This window comes from Nannospalax galili, unplaced genomic scaffold, assembly GCF_000622305.1.
Source record: "Nannospalax galili isolate Female #2095 unplaced genomic scaffold, S.galili_v1.0 scaffold25, whole genome shotgun sequence".
Lineage (NCBI taxonomy): Eukaryota > Metazoa > Chordata > Mammalia > Rodentia > Spalacidae > Nannospalax > Nannospalax galili.
Window position 1 is genome coordinate 7006388 of NW_008355642.1, and position 8142 is coordinate 7014529.

At 37.1% G+C, this 8142-nt stretch overlaps 1 protein-coding gene across 1 annotated transcript in view; it reads right to left on the minus strand.

The window, feature by feature from the left end:
- The window catches only part of Il1rapl2 (interleukin 1 receptor accessory protein like 2), a 1274770-nt gene that overhangs the window by 605452 nt on the left and 661176 nt on the right, over positions 1–8142 (minus strand). The window lies entirely within an intron of this gene.

The following is an 8142-nucleotide window of genomic DNA, read 5'->3' on the forward strand; positions in this document are numbered from 1 at the left end:
ACAAGAGTTATAATGTGTAATGTTATGTTACTAAACATTGTTTTAATACCCTGTTTCTTTCTAACTGATCCACGTCTTTCCTAAGAGTCCTAAGAGACAACAGTTCATTTGGCCATTTAGCATAATCCATGAGAACATTAAATATTTTTAAACATTTGTTACAGGCCTTTACATTGGTAATGAAATTCATAATTATTTCACTAAATATTCTTTTCTGTAATAGCTAATACTGTTACTCTAGAGTCCCCTTCCTCATGCACAGAAGGGAAAAAGTCTAGAAAATTATAGTTAAGGAGCTCTTTAGAAACACAGCTAGGTAAAAACAAAGCTGCATTTGTTATAGAAACAACAGGTAGAAATCAACCACTTACAGGTCAGTGGAATACAATAACAGAAAAAAAAATAGATGCATGCCTTTAATCCCAGCACTTGGGAATCAGAGGCGGGCAGATCGCTATGAGTTCAAAGCCAGCCTGGTCTCCATAGTGAATCCCAGGCCAGCTGGGGCTACAGGAAGACCTTGTGTCAAAAATACCAAGGGAAAAAAAAAAGAATCTGACTATTGATAATAATTATCTTACTCTCCTGATGGAAAAGTGAGAGCATCTCACTACTAGACTGAACTTCACTAGAATGGAATGTATACCACATTTCCTGAGAGTAACAAGCACAGGGCAGACATGTATGTAAGAATATTCAGCTAAGTAGCTTTGATTTGGGAATTTACTCAGACTATGTTTTTATATTATCCCAGTGTCTGTAGTCCTCATTCAAATTTTTCAACTAAAATATAAGCCAAATATTGCATACACTTCAGTGGTAGCACAGGACATAGTAATACAGAAGTACTGAATAGTTATGATGGAAATATTTTATCATCTACATTTTGTGTCTGTCAGTTGAGAGAATAATAAAATTGATTGTGAAGCAGATTATGAGGAAAATAGTTGAAAATGTCTCCTTTTCCCCCGCTAGTGTATATAACATCTGTCTCTAACCCTCCTAACCCCCACAGTCCATAGACACATCTAAAGTATTCACAAATTTTGGAATCTGTGCTGACTCTAAATCCCCAGCTGTGAGTGCCTGTACATGTTTGTAAATTATTTGTGAAAGAAAGTACTGATTTTTCAGCTTTTTTACCATAACCTTTTTTTTCTGTTAGCAGGAGATTTGACAACAAAACACAAAAGTTGGCACTTAAGTTCAGAGGTATATTTAAGAGATATGCTTACTTTATGTCCAATACAACTACCCAAACACATTTAGAGAGTAAATAAAAGTAATACTATAGAGGACATCTAGATATAAGGCTGCTTTGTTCCCTAGGGTCTTTCTGAAGAACAGTTAAGAGTCTGTCTAAAATTACATTACATACTATGTCTGGCAAGGTTTATCACCTATATGAAATTTGTTGCTGAGTTAAACCTCGGGATATAAGGTTTCTGGGAAAATGAAGAAGAAAGTCTAAACAGAGAGAAAAAAATCAGCCCAGCTGCCACTAACGTCATACAACAATAATCCGCAATTATTTTCGCATTGCTTCCAACGCTGATAGCCTCAGATTTCTAAAGAATCATACTGAAGATCATTAAACAAAAATATGGTCCCTCTGGGCATTTTGAGAGGAAAGGAAAATGAAAACTGAGCTGCTCTGCTCTCACATAGAGGTGGTGGGGGCAAGCAAAAGCCCACACGTTTGTTTTTATTCAAAGACAAATAGCTCATTTTCTACTGTCATTTGGGATAGAGTCCACATGCTATTAATTTTAATCATTTTTACTTTCCCTAATCACAGATTTTGCTCTCAGGAATAAAAGCTAAAATATGCATGAGAACTTAAAGTGACAATGTGCAGGCTAGAATCTGTGCATGTCTTTGAGGTAAACCTAAACAGTGTCCAGTGCTTTCTCAGTAGTCGTCCAGATGTCTAATTGACTGGTTGTGTCCAGTGGAAATAGGTTTGTGTGCAGGTATGCATGCATTCATGCATGCATGCATATGTGATTTTTTACAAAACTGGGACATATGAAAATTTCTTGATGACCCCTTTATTCCTCTGTGGAGATGTAGAAAGAGGAGAAGGAAGACTAGCTTTATGTCAAGACATTTCTAGCTTCAAATTCAGGGTTTTCTTCAGTTTTGAGATCTTAGGAAAATTTGTCCAACTTTTTAAAGACTCATTTCTCCACTTTATAATATGAGGATAATATTATCTGCCATCTAATTTGCCACAATCCAGAAGCAGGGGGTTTTCACTACATTCTTGGAGGCAGCACCATATAGAGTGGTCATCCAACATAGAGAATAGTTCCCATTTCTAAATCTTCCCAATCCTGAATCTTATCTCCCTAGGACATCTTGCTCTGTTTAGTAAGGTATGTTGCTAATGGACTAATCAGCTAAAAATAAATCTTCACAAATTCATTAACTGCTTTCCAGCAATGAGTACTTTAACCTACTGAAAATGTATAGCTCCTAAGAGTCCAGCCTCATGATAATCTTAGCATATTTTGAGATATATTTTGATCAGAAGAAACCATAAAGTATCTTTGCTGTCACCAAACATAGATGGCCATCTACCTTCTCCCATCCATCCACCATTCACAAAGTCACATTTTCATCATTCTACCTGTATCTCTGTATGTACGTAGAACTGCAAACATTTTTCAGGCACATGACTTCATTTATTTCCAGGATTTCTTGCTATTGGCTGGTAAACTTAATGCTGTCGCGACATCTTTCCTATCCCTACTTAGCAGACACAATGTGTTACCATATTTCACTGTCCAGCACCGGTTTAATTGTGAAAACTACTGCGTGAAAAACTTCGAAGTGTATAAATCAAGTTTCAAGACGGTAGTTCTAAGAATAATTAGAAAACTATCAAAGTTTCAGATGCATGCACATTCCTAACATTTACCATAATGTATACTTGCCCTATTACTCATTGGTTCTAGGATGACTGAAATAAACTCCATCAACTTGAACTTTTCTCTAAGGGTCACCCTTGCTGGAGTTGTCTAACACCAGTTGTTCAGCTTCATTTTATAGTTTCACTGTTCCCTTATAGAGCAATATTTTTGTAAAATATCCTTGCATGAACAACCTAATTTCAGCCCATAAACCTCAGGTCCTTTCCCTTTCACCCTCCTTTGGATACAGATATATTATGAAAGCAGTACCTGTGTAGGGATGCTTGAATGCATAAAAGAAACATTTATTGAACAAGACTTTTTAAAGTTTATTTTTACTGAATTTTGGTGTATTTCATTCAGAACATTTCAATCGATCTTAATCATCTTTATACCCACTGGCACCCTCCCATACCACCCCCTTGAGCCTATATACTCTGTCATCCGCAACGGTGTCAGCATACACAAGTCCCATCAAACTCAGGCAGACAAAAACCTAGCATAGAATGGGGGAAATGAACAACAGACCCCAATCTGAGCTGAAGAAATATTGGCAACTGTTAGCTGCTAGGTGAAAAAGAGCTGATCTTCCTAAAACAAGGGACTCTAGATAGGCTGACTAGACCTCAGTGGATGGACTTGCACTGGGGAATGTCTGGGACAAGGACTCTTAAAGTAACCTGCTGCTTGATCATTTGGATCTTGCAGTTTCTGTCTTCAAATATGCACCACGGTATCCAAAATTGACTCATGAGTTATCCTCATATCTGTGGAATAGTTTATTGAATTTTGTGTGTTTCATACACAACATCTTAATCATTTTTATGTCCCATTACCTACCACCACCCTCCCAAAGCACCTCACTGGAATTCATGCATTGTGCCATTTACGTTAGGCTACTGAGTCAAGTTACTGTCCCCAGACGTCCCTCAGTACAAAGTCTTACAGGCTACCTGGGATCTTGCGAATATGAACTTACAGCACTGGTGTCAGCATGCACAAGACCCATGCAAGCTCAAGCAGACAAAAACCCAGCATAAATCTGTGCAAATAGGCAGCAGACCCAAATCTTAGCTGAAGAACTATTGGGCAACTGATTACCCATGAAAACTTTTTAATTCATTTGATATGGTGTTCATGCTCCATCTACTGCAATTCAAAACATACAACTCATTCCTCATGGCCAGAAGATCAGGATGGTTAAATATTTCCCCTGATTCTGAGGGTCAGTCACAGAGCAGACATGTGACCAAAAGCCAATGAGTAACTTTTGATCCTGAGATCACTTGATTGAATACCTAATCCACACCCAGAATAACTTCCATTCACCTGAAATCTGTACTATCACTTGAGGTATATACGCATCTGTTTAACAATCTTTAGGAAATCCAAACTTTCTGCATCATGAAGATAGAGCAGATGGTTAGAATCACAAGTATAAATTAGTTATGAACTTCAACCTTATCAGCCATACCTCTACTCCAAAAATCTCTCTGGTGTGAAAAAGGCTTGAAAGTCATCATGACCATCCTTACAAAAAGGAAAAGGTGAATAAAACCTAAAAAAGCAACAATTTTCAGGTTCCTTAGCTAGTTTATGTCACTGAGGAAACCTCCACCACAAAAAAAGGTAATGACAAGTGAATGCACAGAATCACAGTTATTTGGGAACACAGAAACATACTAGAGTCAGTAACTGTTTTGAACACAATAGGCCTCACAAAACCTCTAATAGGCAGGAAGAAAAAATGTCAACTTTAGCTCCTCTAGTAATCCTGCTTTGACTAGTGAAGGGTAAGAATGAAGATCATATGCATGTGTGAAGGTGTCTGTCTAGGGACAAGGCTACCTAAAAGACTGAGATCCAAATGTAAAACTACAAAATAGCTCCCCTGCCTCATATCTTACCAGTAAAGTGATAAGGTTTCCGTAAAACATACATAATAATGGGGCCATTTAGATGGCTTAGTGGGTAAAGGTGCTTGCTACTAAGAAGAAATCTCACTTTGATCACCAGGACCCACATGGTAGAAATAGAGAACTGACTCAGGCAAGTTGTCTTCTAACAGACACACAGACACAGACACACAGACACACACACACACACACACACACACACACACACACACACACACACACACACACAGGTGGCATGTGTGTATGCCCTTACCCAAATAAGTAACTGTAATTTTTTGAAAAGAATAAGAGTATATTATAGATGAAATAATTGTACAATTCAGATCTTATTATAAAGAAGTTTCTTGAAACTTGCTAAAAACAAAAGTGGCATAAAGAACAAACACACCTGAAAGAATTTTAGCATTTAGAACATACAGTTACTGTGAGCAGCAGATAAAGCCCAATTGTTAGTCAGGAAAATGTAAAGACCTCACCCTAAAGACAAAATTGACTCACTTTCTTTTACATGGTAGTGAATCATGTTGGCTTATTAGTCAAAAATTAGGAGATACATTAAAATATTTTAAAAGTTTAAAGCATCAACATCAGAGTGATACCTTAGGTATTTTATATTTAACAAGGAACTGTTAAAATAGGTATGATTTAAATGTAAATTCCTTTAAAATATATTAAGAATTCTAGTGGAAATTCTGGGGAACATGTAAGAACCAAACAGGTAATATATACAAAGAAATCAAAAGTTCTAGAAAGAATCAAAAAAAGATTGAAGAAATCAAAACAGTGGAACAGAAATATATAATGCCCCTGGTGACAAGAGAGGAAAAGAGAAATAAGTAGTTCTTAAGTGGTATAAAAAGCAAAGGGAAATGGAGTATTTAATAAGCCTACTGAGAAATACACATATAAATGTGAGAGCATATGTATAGCTGAAGCTTATATAACAAAAATTACAGTGCTTAGCAAGAGAAATCTCAGTTTTTGCTTCCAAGAGACTCCCATCACTTGATTGGCTTCCAGAACTTTAACATAAGCCCCTATTGCTGAAGACATGACATACTGCAGACCCATGATTTGGAGCAATTGGGTTAGAACTGACACGGATGACTTGTCCTCCAAAACTAGCTCTCATAGTTTTAAAAGATACTACACAGCTGCCGAGGGAGAAAGCCAATCAATAATCCTTCTCAGCTATAAAATCTAAGAACCACAACAATGACTGGTGAGCCATCTCTCACTGTTGGTCCAGTAGTGGTACATTTATCTTGGGGGTAATAAACGCCTGTTTAATTGGACTTAAGGAACACTCAATGGGAAGGAAATCATGCATGAATTGTAAACATAGCCAAGTACACATGACTGGAGAAGTATAGACCCTAGAGAAAAACACACTTCTGTTACTTCTGTAGACTAACCTAATTTCTTACTATATTCTAAATGAATATCCTTATATTTGCAGACAAGTGTTCTCACCACTCATCAAAGAAGCTTCTTTTTGCAATAGATGGAGACTATTACAAAGTTACACAACTGGTAAAATCCAAAGCATAAATGACTAGGAGGTGCCCATCACTAAGTGACAAATCTACAATGAAACCTCTAAAACCTAACAGATTGTCCTAGGGACTAGCTTCCTGAGAGGTTATCTAATCCCAAATGGGCAAACTTAAAATGGGTACACATGAGCGCCACTAAATGGATTCAGTGCCATATATAAAAAAAAGGAAAGAAATTGAGAGAGAATGGGGGGACATGGCAGGAGTCGGTAAGGAACTGGGAGTGATGGAATAATGCAAAGGTAATACTCTTGAATGATTCTCAAAAATAAAAGAAATATTAAAAAATTTTATCTCTGTCATATACCTAGACACATGTAATTTCTTAGAATATGCTAAATATGGATCCTTATATTTACAGACACATATACCACTCACAAATAATCAAAGAAATTTCTTTTTGCAACTGATATCAACTATTTCAGAGATCCACCAGTGGTCACACACAGAAAATATAATGTCTGAGAGATACCATCCTTAAGTTACACATCTACAGTGGAATCTCTGTATTTAAAGCTCATGGAACACAGTGAAACAAGGGTAGAAAAGGTACTAATCCATCTCTCAACTCTCACCAGTGAAGCCTCTTCATGCAACACAATGTGATGCACACAGAATGCCACAACTGGCCAAGGTGTAGAGAATAAGAGACTGCAGAGTTTGTGTGTCTAGATAAGACTCATATTAAATCTCACTCTTTATGGCTCAGGGACCGCTGAGAAAGAAGAGGCAGGAAGATTTTAAGAGTCAGGATTGGTGCATGAACATAAGGAAACAATTTTCTAGTTCTCTGGGGACTCGCTCATATGAACTCGCAATAATGGTGACAGCGTACACAGACTCAGGCAGACTCAAGCAGACAAAAACCCATCACAGAACTGGGGGAATAGGCAGTGGGTCTCAGCCTTAGCAGAGGAATGATTGGCAATTGATTACTGCTGGATAAGGGAGAGTTCTTCTTTAAGGGAGTGACTCTAGATAGGATAACTAGATTCCAGTGGATAAACTTGCACCAAGGAACATCTGGGTACAAGAGCTTGACTTCATATGCCTTAATATATCTTAATACATCTGACAGAATGTATAAAACCCTGTGAGGGGGAGCTATGGTGGGTATGGATGGAAGAGGAGGTCGAAATACGATTAAAATGTAAGAAATGCACAAAAACATCAATAAATCAGGGCTGGAGAGATGGATCAGTGGTTAAGAACACTGACTGTTCTTGCAGAAGACCCGGGTTCAAATCCCAGCACCCACATGGCAGCCAACAACTGTATGTAACTCCAGTTCCAGGGGATCTGACGGCTTCTTCTGTCCTCTGCGGGCATTGCATGACAAGGTGCACTCACCTACGTGCAGGCAATACACTCATACACATAAAATAAAAAATAATGAATAAAATATTTTTAAAAACCATAAATACATATTATGAAAATTTGTATGAATTGAGATACTTCATATTTTACAAAATTTTTATTGCTAGTGTACTATTTCAAGTACTTTATTTATTTTATAAAATATTTTTGAATAATGAATCAAAAATAATGCCTCTGTTAGTGTAAATAATAATCTAGATACAGCTGAGGAAAAATAATCATCTTTGGAAATGAAACTATCATCAAGTTAGATCCTCTAACGACCTCAAGAGTAAAAACAAATCAGTTTATCTGGTCCAATTGTATGTCCTTAAACACCCAAAAGGGAAGTATAACCAAAGATTAAAGGGGCCAACATAATATCATAAGAGCATACAT